Source organism: Dendrobates tinctorius, unplaced genomic scaffold (assembly GCF_039654945.1).
Source record: "Dendrobates tinctorius isolate UK_male_01 unplaced genomic scaffold, ASM3965494v1 ptg000028l, whole genome shotgun sequence".
NCBI lineage: Eukaryota > Metazoa > Chordata > Amphibia > Anura > Dendrobatidae > Dendrobates > Dendrobates tinctorius.
Window position 1 is genome coordinate 5,652,719 of NW_027361696.1, and position 13,263 is coordinate 5,665,981.

The window sequence follows — 13,263 nt, forward strand, 5'->3', positions numbered from 1 at the left end:
CTTGGCATAGCCCCCAGGGAGATGCTGGAGCGGAGGCCCCCATCATCATCAGCGCCCGCGGCCACACTCTGATCAGGCGCAACACCGTCTGCGCTCGGAGACTGCATCCTGCCGACTACGCCAAAATGTGGTCCTCGCAGGTATGCAGGATGCAGTGATGAGTCGCGAGACGATTTGGTGCTTTCTATATTAACATTTATAGGACTAGAGGGAACTTTTCTCAGTCCCGGCCTGATCACCAAAAGGGGTAACAAGGGTTGCCCTAGCAGGGGCTCTAAACAATCCAGCAAAAACGGGGTAGAACACGACTACGTCCGGCAATAGCCGGTCACTATAGGGCCGCTGTTGTGAGTTCATTTTCCCCTTCATTACTGAGGCCCGAGGAACTCCCTCTTCTGGTAAAGAAAGGTAGTGAGCCTGATTATCAAACACCTGAGGCTGATGATGATGACTGGCTGAGTGGAGTTACTGACTGGATATAAGGCTGCCGACGCCCTTCTGCCCTGCGGGTGATTTCTCTGTGGGATCCTTGGAGACCAGTCTGAATTCCTGCTCCTCTAAAGCTAAGTTTGCTGCTCGGCCTTTTGCTTTGTTGCTTTGACTTTGTTTTGCTTTGTTTTTCTGGATTTCTGCCATTCCCTGCTGGGGTGTGCTGAATTCATTTAGCTCTGTCTTCTGAAAATACCTGAGTGCTGATTTAGTTTTTGAAGCCTAGCTGCTTCAGGGCCTTTTTCATATCAGCTTGTTGGCTTATGTCTTTGATAGGGTTTTGGCAGATTGCAGACAGCAGCCTTCCTGTCCTTTCCTATCTAGGTAGTTTTTGGGCCCCGTCTTTGCTCAGTCTATCTTTCTGTCTGTGTTAGTATTTTCATCTTGCTTCACCGTCATTTTATGTTGGGGGCTGCCTATTGCTTTGGGGTCTGCTCTGGGGCAGTTTAGATTTTTCCTTTCTTTCTTTAGGCCTATGTAATTCTCCGGCTGTGATCGAGGGGTCTAGGGCATCGTAGGAACCCCCCACGGCTACTGCTAGTTGTGTTGATAGGTTCAGGGGTCTGCAGTCTGATAGTTGCCAACTTCTCTGGTTTTCTGGACTTAGCTTGTATTTCTGCTTTTGCCTCCTATGGTGACTCATTAATAACAGGCCGCGGTATGGCCGACTACGGGTCCTTAATAATATAGTCAACTTAGCCGTCTAGACGTCCCTCGCCGTTCGGGATGGTGGTCGTTCGGCGTAGCAGTCGCTGGGCCCAGTTGCTGAGGCGTTGAAGAAGTCTTCGCGCGCTCCGGCGCTCTGATGACACGTGAGCCCCAAAGGCCCCGGCGGATTCCTTGGATGGATGGGCCGCAGCCCCCGGACTGGGGCAAGCGGCAGCGATGTGGGGTGGTGAAGGGCAGTGTTATGAATGGGTCACCGAGGAGAAAAAAGCAAAACAAGCTAAGTCACAGAAAACCAGAGAGGTTGGTAACTATGCAGACTGCAGATCCCTGATCCTAACACCCAACTAGCAGCAGCCGTGGAGCGTACCTACGATGTTTCTAGACGCTTCGTCACAGCCGGAGGACTAAATAAGCCTGAAGCATGAAAAGGGGAAAACTAACTGCCCCAGAGCAGACCCCAAAGGAATAGATAGCCCCCACACATGTATTGACGGTGAAACAACATGAAGGCACAAACACAGGCAGGAAAATAGGCTGAGCAAACGATGGGGCCCAAACTAACTAGAGAGGAAAAGAAAGGAAAGAAACTGTCTGCAACCTGCAAAAAACCCTACAAAAATAATGTCCAACACTTCTGATAGCAAAATTAACCCTGAAGTCACTAGACTTCTCCCACTATATCAGCACTCTGAAATATTCTGAGACAGAGCAAAAAGAGACTAAACTAGTAAGGGACAAAAAGCAAATTGGCTAAATACTGATAAATAAGAGTGGAAATTCAGCACAGCCCCCAGCCGGGGCTGGCTGACCACACCAAAAAACTGAATAGACCAACAAAATCAAGTGTGAACATTAGCAGAAAAACTTAGCTTTAGATGACTGGAACAGAGCTGAAAACCAAGAGCTGACAAGCCAGAAGGAATCACCAGCAACTGAATAGGGCGTCGGCTGTCTTAAATCCAATCTGAGACTCCAGAAGTCCAATCGTCATCCTCATTCTCAGGTGGCAGATCTCCACCGATCAAATCAGCCTCACTACCTTCTGTTACCACCAGAGGGAGTCTGGAAGGAGAACTCACAACTGGTGAACCAGAGAATGAACTCACAACAGGGCAGGCCACCTGCGCAGCTAACGGCTGCGGCGGGGGATCCGCGACAAGCAGAGGCTCGGCCCCTGCTGCAGACCGGAGCGGGACAGTGGTGGCCCCCGACGGCACTGTACTTGCCGCGGCCACTGGTGAGAGCAGGGCGGCTGCGGGTGGCGGGGAACAGGCCGCAGCCGCGGGCTGGAGCAAGGCGGCAGTGGCCGCGGGCGACCGCAGCTGCGGGCTGAGGTGAGGCAGTAGCGGCCGCGGGTTGAACTGGGGCCGCAGTGGCCGTAGGCTGGAGCGGGGCAGCAAGTCTCGGATGGTCGTCTTGGCGCCGTCCCTCTGGAGTCCTCAGTGAGCGTCTTCCCTGGCACTGGTAAGTCGCTCTAGCTTTCAGTCGCTCCCACAGTCTCCTCCTGCCTCTGTCCCGGTCTGCTGACACATCGCCTTGGGAATTCCCCGCCTCCTTTATACTGGGCCCTCCCCCAGCCCATCTGTCTGTCACAGCGGTCCGTCCCCGAACTCTGTCCCCCGGGAATAGTTTCCCCCGGAACCCAGATGACGGCTCCCTTGGTTCCGGCCCGGACACTCGACGGGGGCCGTTCCTCCCACACTATTACTAAAGTACTATCACAACACTATCGCTTTATTGATTTATGCATAGAAAGGGTTGATTAACGCTGTATTTTGCTCACATATAACTTAATTCTATGTAAGTGTACCGGCGTATACTCGCAGTTGGTGTTGCCGAGATGAGCTGCTGTCACTGTATCGGCTACTTGTACACTGCCATCCTTTCCTTTGTTTTGTAAACTGGTCAGTAAATATTCTTATTATATTATCTAATCTTTGTTTGTCTGCTGATTGCTGCTAGGCCCCTCGTCCTGAGCCGTCCCTTGTCCCTGGTGCACACGCGCAGTAGTAAGCGGCGTTTTGTGTGCAGTCACCATGTACACGAGGCCGAGAGCGCTCTGCAGCCAGTAATGCCCCAATTCAGCAGAGACTCTTTTGTGTGTAAAGCTGCTGCTTTAGATCTCGAATGTCTGGATCCTTAAGCAGAAAAGCAGTAAGAAAAGCGAACAGCGGGGGTCTTCATGCCTCTTATTTACTCTCAGTGCCGTCCTGTATCTGGTTATGCAATGAGACGCACAGCGCAGTGCACACAGCAGGACGTCAGGTACAATTTAGAAGCAGTTTTCGTTCTCGCTTTAAAATTTCACAAAGATTACAAAACTTGCAGAGCATCGCACCAGAGCCTTCCCTCTGCTGCGGACAAGTGCTGGCAGTCAACTAATGTGCCTCATAGTGATGTCCAACAAAAGCAAGCAATAGCATTCAGAAGAGAATTTATTTGGAGCAATGTATCAGGGAAATTAAATATACAAGAAGCACATAATGGATATAATTAGGCGCAATGTTCTGCACCCAATATCTCGCACGCAGGTGTCACATTTCACAACTTTTTACAGCAGTTTAGAAAAGAGTTGTGTTAAAGTAAATTGGGCAGCCGCAGTGGATAAAGCACATACAGCCACTGTCTACAGCCACTGTCTATAGCCTCTGCTCACAGCCACTGCCTACTGCCACTGTCTATAGCCTCTGCTCACAGCCACTGCCTACTGCCACTGTCTATAGCCTCTGCTCACAGCCCCTGCCTACGGCCACTGCCTACTGCCACTGTCTATAGCCTCTGCTGACAGCCACTGTCTACAACCACTGCCTACTGCCACTGTCTACAGCCACTGCCTACAGACTCTGTCTAGAGCCACAAGTATGCATGTGACATTTCCTAACAACCCTCCCTTTTTTACTTCACTTCCTGTATGGCTCGCACCTGCTCAGTACATTCATTCTGACATTTTTGACCTCACCAAGATGGCGACTGCCAACATCACTTCCTGTCAAGTCAAAACATGTTCATTCTCTATCCCCGCCCTGCACATGCTCAGTACATTCATTCTGACATTTTTTGACCTCACCAAGATGGCGACTGCCACCATCACTTCCTGTCAAGTCAAAACATGCTCATTCTCTATCCCCGCCCTGCACATGCTCAGTACATTCATTCAGACATTTTTTGACCTCACTAAGATGGCAATGGCTCTTCCCCCCATTCCCGCCCCTTCCCCACCCAATCAGGAAGTGCTTGACAGTATTTAACATCACTGCACTAAGCCACATGCACTTCCGGCCTCCTCCACACCTGACTAGATTTAGGACACAAGGTAATGGTGCCCTACAGTCTTCATAGACTGGGTTTCCTTTCTCCATCTCAGCTTATTGACCTGCTTTTTTGTCCTTAGGACGGGAGTCACGTGCTGACCCTACACATCGGTATGTGACCCCTAAAACTTTCCTTTATATCTTTTCTTTCTATATACCTTGCTATTCCTTAACCTATACCCTTTCTCAGTGGTTACTATAGGTACCGTTCCAGCAGCTGGATTACAAAGGCAAACCTATACCACTTATACACACACCTCAAAACCAAGGATCTAGGTATTTATACCTTATGCCTTAACATTTCCAAGAGCACCCCTTACACACTGCCTCCTTAGATGACCTCACTTTTATTCCCACTCCACTTCACTGTCCCTTAATGCCCTTTCTCAACACTACCTACACATTCATGCTTTTCAACTCCTTACACCTTCACTCTATTCCTCTGTTCAACCTCTCACATGTTCACCGTATCACACCACAATACATACTCACTGGCCTCACATCATTATAGATCCATACACACCTTCACAAAGGATGTATGACACTGTCCCCACCTTATGTATCACCTATCACTAGATGTTTGGTTTTATAATACTTTATAAAGTTTATTTATTGATTTTTGTTCTTTTATTGTATATATTGTAGTCATATCCCTGATGAAAGCTCGAGAAGTAGAGCTGAAACGTTGGATTGTAACACCACCCTTTTTTGGATTGTAACACCACCCTTTTTTCACAATCAATAAAATCACAACAATTAAAGACTGTCGTTGAGAAGACTTTACTTTCATGTTATTAGTGTGCCGGGGTTACTCCTATACTTTAGTCTTGTTTTTTTCCCAGAGCACCTAAGTTGGGGTTTGAGCCTGTCATATCTATTTTATATCTGTCTAGAGCCACGGCCTACAGCAACATTAACAGGTCAGTCTGCATCTAGGCCCTTTTTATTGGACAGTCGTGTAATGCACAACCCTTATAGAAGCAGAAGTTTTGGTGGTCACTCAAGATTACGAGTCCTTCCCATTATATTAATAATTGAAGAAACCCATGAGTTTCTCTCAGCTTACCAGCCACAAGGAAGTCTGATGACTCTTCACAGACTTCCAGAAACTTTGAATGACAAGTTTAAGGGATCAGTAAGTCCAGTAAAAGAGGTGCCATCGACTCCCTGTACCTGGTCCAGTCCTGTAGAATGACAAGTTCAGGGGGATCAGTATGTCTAATAGTAGAGACCCCTTGGACTCCCCCCTCATCTGGTCCTGGCTGGTAGAATGACAATGTTCAGGAGGATCAGAGTTTATCAGGCAGCAGAGGCCCCTTGGACTCCCCGTACCTGGTCCTGTCCTTTAGAATGACAACATTCAGGGGGAACAGTCTTTACCAGTCAGTAGAGGCCCCTTGGATTCCCTGTACCTGGTCCTGTCTGGTAGAAAGACAACGTTCAGGGGGATCAGTCTCTTTATCAAGCAGCAGAGACTCCTTGGACTCCCCGTACCGGGTCTTGTAAATAAATTGCAAAAATTGTATGATGGCAGTAATAATAAGGGTATTTAGTTAACATAATTTTGATCAAAATAATGTACAATTATTAAAACTATGTTAACTAAATACCCTTATTATTATTAGTACCTTCAAGCAATTTTTGCAATTTATTTTTTACTTTTTTATTTTAGGATATTTGTTTTGTGTTTTGTTTTCTCTGTGTAAAGGTCATGTGTTCATATGCATTTACATTTTGCATACACATTATTTTACTTTTTCAGCTCATCGGACATGCAATACTTCTCTCAGTCATCATCGTCTGATAGGGCCCCATACACATTAGACATCTACAGGTTCGGCTGAAGGTAATCGAATGTGTATGGTGGCCTTTATTAACTCTCACCCAAGGATGGGCACCAGCTGATTATATGTCAGTGGCAGAAGACAGACAGCCGGACTTTACAGTCAGTATGAGATGCTGCTGCTGTCATGACCCTTCAATGAGGACGATTTGCATAGTTGAGATGTTTGAGGATGGTGTTTTTGTGTTTGGACGGAGGCTTCGGTATATGGCAGCCCTGGTGAGGCTCATCCTGTTGCCCTGGATACAGAATTTTCGCCATCTTAGTATGCCTGCACACAAACTGGAAAAAGAAAATAAATTAAATGGAAATATAGTCCTAATAATCCAGAGTCACTACTTGGCCTCCTCAATGTGGACTACATGAGTGGCCATCCCCTCAGTTCTCCCTCAGGGTGTTACATGGGAGGCAGTGAGTCTCCAGCTCCTTCTGGGAGGCCGGAGAGTCTCCAGCTCCATCTGGTGGCGGCAAGGCTCCAGCTCCTTCTGGGAGGCTTTGAGGCTCCAGCTCCTTCTGGGAGGCTTTGAGGCTCCAGCTCCTTCTGGGAGGCTTTGAGGCTCCCGCTCCTTCTTGGAGGTGATGAGGCTCCAGCTCTTTCTGGGAGGCGGCAATGCTCCAGCTCTTTCTCGGAGGCGGTAAGGCTCCAGTTCCTTCTGGGAGGCGAGGCTCCAACTCCTTCTGGGAAGCAGCGAGAATCCAGCTCTTTCTGAGACACAGCAAGGCTCCAGCTCCTTCTGGGAGGCGACGAGGCTCCAGCTCCTTCCTGGAGGTGGCAAGGCTCCAGCTTTTTCTGGGAGGCAACGTGGCTCCAGCTCCTTCTGGGAGGCATCTCGGCTGCTCGCAGCCTGCAGGAGTTGTCAATATACCTTTGCTTCTTTGTGGTTTTTATAGCTCGCAGAGATGATTCTCGAACAATCCTCAAAGCAAAGATTCTTAAAGGAAAAGAAAAAGCCACGTCGTTGTCTTCAGTCTTCCTCCAGAGCAATAAGTGAGACATCTCGGGGTAATTTTATTGGCAATGTGTCAGGGCTTTGTAAACTGTGTGTACATGGCACTCAGAGTCCTTGCTCCCTGAGCCGCACAACAGCAACATCCAATTCCCACAAAAACCAATATTTACACACGACTTGTTATTTTAATAAGCCAGGAAGAAAAACTTAAAGGGAACCTGTCAGCTGTTTTGGCCGATACGAGTCACGGCCATCACCTTTCAGGGCTTATACACAGCACTCCATAATGCTGTATATCTGCCTCCGATCCGACCTGAGAGAGAAGAAAAATAAGTTATTATAGTCACCTTTGGGGGGGTCCGGTCAAATGGGTGTCGCAGGTCCTGGTTCGGCGCCTCCCACTTTCCTGTGATGCCGTCCTCATGCTTGCTTCATGGCTCCCTGGCACGCATCGAGCTAAGTACTGCAGTGAGCAGGGGCAAGGAAAGGTCAGAGAGGCCCAGCTCCTGCTCACTGCAGTACTTTGCTCTGCCCTCAACAGGGCGGATAACTACGCCTGCGCAGGATTGCAATGCCGGGGAGCCATGAAGCAAGCAGGAGGTGGCGGACCAGGACGTGCGACTCCCCTCGGACCGGACCGCCCCGCAGGTGAGTATAATAAAAGTTATTTTTCTTCTCTTGCAGGTCGGGTTGGGGGCAGATACAGTTGTACTCAAAATTTTACATACCCCGGCAGAATTGTTGCTTTTTTGGCATTTTTTCAGAGAATATTAATGATAACAAAACTTTTTCTCCACTCAAGGTTAGTGGTTGGGTGAAGATATTTATTGTCAAACTACTGTGTTTTCTCTTTTTAAATCATAATGACAACCCAAAACATACAAATGATCCTGATCAAAAGTTCACATACCCTGGTGATTTTGCCCTGATAACATGCACAGAAGTTGACAGTTTAAAAGGGTTTGAATGGCTACTAAAGGTAACATCCTCACCTGTGACCTGTTTTCTTGTAATCAGTGTGTGTGCATAAAAGCTGAGTGAGTTTTTGGGACCCAGACAGACTCTTGCATCCTTCATCCAGCCACTGACGTTTCTGGATTGTGAGTCATGGGGAAAACAAAAGAATTGTCAAATGATCTACGGGAAAAGGTTGTTGAACTGCATAAACCAGGAAAGGTTTTGGTGTTATCATTCACATTCTCTGAAAAAAGACCAAGAAAGCAAAAACTCTGCTGGGGTATGTAAACTTTTGAGCACAACTGTATACAGCACTATAGAATGCTGTAGATAATCCCTGAAAGGCGGTGGTTGTAACTCGTATCGGCCAAACCTTTTGGCAGGTTCATTTTAAGCAATTAAACATCTTCTACTCTCGACAAGTTTCACATTGGTAGCATCCAAACAAGGCAACCTTTACTGTTCCACCACCCCAACCACTCCACATACCAGACTTCTGCCCTTCCCTAATAACCTCCCTCTCCAACATCACTGAAGGAGAGCTTACTCATCTCCTTTCCAAATTCCAAATCACACCTCACCACCTGTGCACTTGACCCCATCCCTTCCCACCTGCTCCCCAACCTCACTAACACGCTCATCCCAGCCCTAACCCATCTCTTCAACCTATCGCTATCTTCTGGTACCTTCCCCTCTGCCTTCAAACATGCCACCATCACACCCATCCTCAAAAAAACAAACCTTGACCCAACTGCTATGCCCAGGTATCGCCCCATATCACTGATCCCATTTGCTTCCAAACTCCTTGAACAGCATATCCATGCTCAACTTTCCTCCCACCTCTCATCTAACTCCCTCCTTGACATCCTCCAATCTGGCTTCCGCCCCCACCACTCCACTGAAACTGCCCTGACCAAAATTACTAATGACTTACAGCCAAAGCTAACAGACAGTTCTCCATCCTCCTCCTTCTCGACCTGTCTTCTGCCTTCGACACAGTCGACGACAGCCTACTGCTAAAGATTCTTTTTTCCCTTGGCATCAAAGACCTTGCCCTATTCTGGATTGCCTCATACCTTTCTGACTGCACATTCAGCGTTTCCCACTCCCACACTACCTCCTCATCCCGCCCTCTCTCTGTTGGAGTCTCCCAAGGCTCTGTCCTGGGGCCCCTACTTTTTTCTATCTATACCCTTGGTCTAGGACAACTCATAAAGTCCCATGGCTTCCAGTACCACCTATATGCGGATGACACTCAGCTCTACCTCTCTGGCCCAGATGTCACCTCTCTGCTGTCCAGAATCCCAGAGTGTCTATCAGCCATATCCTCCTTCACCTCTCGCTTCCTAAAACTCAATGTAGACAAAACTTAACTCATTATCTTTCCTCCATCTCACATATCTTCCCTACCCAATCTATCTATTATGGTAAATGGCATCACGCTCTTTCCCACACCTGAAATCCGCTGCCTCGGAGTAACTCTCGACTCTGCCCTGTCCTTCAAACCACACGTCCAAACTTTTGCCACCTCCTGTCGTCTCCAACTCAAAAATATTTCCAGAATCCGTCCCTTCCTCAGCCCTCAATCTACTAACACTCTTGTACATGCCCTCATCATCTCCCGCCTTGACTACTGCAACACTCTCCTCTATGGCCTCCCTGCTAACTCTCTTGCACCACTCCAGTCTGTCCTCAACTCTGCTGCCCGACTAATCCACCTCTCGCCTTGCTACTCCCCTGTCTCTCCCCTCTGCAAATCCCTCCACTGGCTCCCAATTCCCCAACTAATCCATTTCAAACTACTAACACTGACCTTCTGACCTTCAAAGCCATCCATAACCTGTCCCCTCCCTATATCTCTGAACTAATCTCCCAATATCTTCCCTCACGTAATCTTCGATCCTCCCAAGATCTCCTACTCTCCTCCACACTTATTCGTTCCTCACACAACCGCCTCCAAGATTTCCCCTGAATATCCCTCATCCTCTGGAATTCCATGCCTCAACAAATCCGATTATCCACCACCCTCGGATCCTTCAAACGGAACCTGAAAACCCATTTTTCAGGAAAGCCTACAATAACCATTCTGCCACCTCGCCACCGCCTCAACACCACCAGAGCTGTTGCATAACCATTCTGCCGCCTCACCACCACCTGAGCTGCCGCCTCAACACCACCAGAGCTGTTGCATAACCATTCTGCCGCCTCACCACCGCCTGAGCTGCCGCCTCATCACCACCAGAGCTGCTGCACCCCGACCTTCTGTCTCTTCCCCACTATCCCGTAGAACAGGGGTGGGGAACCTTTTTTCTGCCGAGGGCCATTTGGAATTTTATAATAGCGTTCGGGGGCCGCATAAAATTATTAATAATGATGAGCGAGTATACTCGTTGCTTGGGTTTTCCCAAGCATGCTCAGGTGTCCTCTGAGTATTTTGGCGTGCTCGGAGATTTAGTTTCTGTCGACGCATTTGCATGATTTGCAGCTGCTGGACAGCCTGAATACATGTGGGGATTCCTTAACAAACAGGCATTCCTCACATGTATTCAGGCTGTCCAGAAGCCCCATTAGGCAGCACAGGTCCCCAATAGGCAGGCAAATGTCCCCATTAGGCAGCACAGGTCCCCAATAGACAGGCAAATGTCCCCATTAGGAAGCACAGGTCCCCAATAGGCAGAACATGTCCCCAATAGGCATGCAAATGTCCCCAATAGGCATGCAAATGTCCCCATTAGGCAGCACAGGTCCCCATTAGGCAGCACAGGTCCCCATTAGGCAGCACAGGTCCCCATTAGGCAGCACAGGTCCCCAATAGACAGCACATGTCCCCATTAGGCAGCATAGGTCCCCAATAGGCAGGCAAATGTCCCCAATAGGGAGCACAGGTCCCCAATAGGCAGCACAGGTCCCCAATAGGCAGGCAAATGTCCCCATTAGGCAGCACAGGTCCCCATTAGGCAGCACAGGTCCCCATTAGGCAGGCAAATGTCCCCATTAGGCAGCACAGGTCCCCAATAGGCAGCACATGTCCCCAATAGGCAGCACATGTCCCCAATAGGCAGCACATGTCCCCAATAGGCAGCACAGGTCCCCATTAGGCAGGCAAATGTCCCCATTAGGCAGCACAGGTCCCCATTAGGCAGCACAGGTCCCCATTAGGCAGGCAAATGTCCCCATTAGGCAGCACAGGTCCCCATTAGGCAGCACAGGTCCCCATTAGGCAGCACAGGTCCCCAATAGGCAGCACAGGTCCCCAATAGGCAGCACATCTCCCCAATAGGCAGCACAGGTCCCCATTAGGCAGCACAGGTCCCCATTAGGCAGCACAGGTCCCCAATAGGCAGGCAAATGTCCCCATTAGGCAGCACAGGTCCCCATTAGGCAGCACATACTGACCTGGTGTTGGAGTGGTCCAGTGAGAACACAGTGACTCCTGGATGGCCCCCAGGCCCCGCACCGCACACACAGCAGCACACGGTCACGACCGCACCGGTGACCAGGGTGATGAAGATGGCAGGCTGGGGTGATGAAGAAGGCAGGCCGGGGAGGCAGGCCGCAGACCAGTCCAGCGCAGCTCACACTCTGGCACGCGGATACTCGTCCTCTTCATTAGTATCAGTGCGCGGGGGCCGCTGGGGTCCAGCGGGGTGTGCTCAGTCCCCGTCAGTGCGTGCACGTATCAGTGCGTGGTATCCAGCAGTCGGGGCTAGGAAGCAGAGCAAGAGTGCTCCTCTGGCTCCTGCAACAAGGTACCCGATCGCGGCTCTGGAGCGGCTGCGGGCCTGATCAAATGATATGGCGGGCCGTATACGACCCACGGGCCGGACGTTCCCCACCCCTGCCGTAGAATGTAAGTCCGCAAGGACAGGGTCCTCTCCCCTCTGTACCAGTCTGTCATTGTAAATTTGCTTACTGTTAACGATATCTATAACTTTGTATGTAACCCCCCTTCTCATGTACAACATCATGGAGTTAATGGCGCTATATAAATAACTAATAATAATAACAACAACAGTGTTGTCACATGCAGTCCTATGTAACACCATAGATAACACAATGATGTGACCTGCAGTCCTATATAACACCATACAGTGATGTCACCTGCAATCCTATCTAACACCACTGTGATAACTGAGTACATATGTGGTGAATGTCACCTGTAGTCCTATGTAAGACTCCAACGCTCACCACAGAGTGTGCAGTACGAGGCTCTGCTTAGCTGCAACCATTTGTGTGCCTGTGCTGCCATCTTGTGGCCACTATACAGTATTACAAGACAACATTTCCACTAGTGACAGCGTGCAGCAGACATGATACTGAGTGGCAGGACGTGAGAACGATTGATCATGGATACCGGAGACGTGAGGTACACTACGGCCCAGGGGCGGACACAAGCAGCTATGGACCCCTGTGCAGGAAATATGTTGGGGACCCCTCATGCATGTACACTGTGTATAAAATAAGTATAATCACATATGTGTATACACATAGCAAGATAGACACACACTACCAGCCCTATATACACAGCAGTATACTCACACTAGCCCTATATAAACAGCATATACACACTTTACCAGCCTTATATAAACAGCATATACACACACTAGCCCTATATACACAGCATATACACACATACTAGCCCTATATACACAAAGAAGTATATACACACTAGCCCTATACACACAGCAGTATATACACACACTAGCCCTATATACACAGCATATACACACACACTAGCCCTATATACACAGCAGTATACACACACTAGCCCTATATACACAGCAATATACATACACTAGCCCTATATACACAGCAGTATATACACACACTAGCCTTATATACACAGCAGTATACACACAAACACACACACTAGACAGTTCAACATACATCACATGGAATGTGCACCTACAGTGCAGTTGCAGGGAGCTGGTCCATCCCAGAGGAACACAGGAAATGAGCAGGGGAGACATAGAGCCTGTCTAGATTATCAGCTCTCAGCCCTGCAGACTTTTATTCCCGGAGGGCTGACCCTTCTCCTACCTAG

General features: G+C 48.9%; 1 protein-coding gene and 1 long non-coding RNA gene across 7 annotated transcripts in view; one reads left to right on the forward strand and one right to left on the reverse strand.

Annotated features, from left to right (window-relative positions):
* LOC141085046 (protein CEPU-1-like) overlaps positions 1-13,263 on the reverse strand; it is a 1,055,154-nt gene that overhangs the window by 699,409 nt on the left and 342,482 nt on the right. The gene's annotated exons all lie outside the window — the stretch shown is intronic.
* Positions 4,375-5,233, forward strand: LOC141085044 (uncharacterized). The gene is made up of 2 exons (XR_012231201.1): positions 4,375-4,471; positions 4,550-5,233. It is a non-coding gene; the product is annotated as an uncharacterized lncRNA (long non-coding RNA).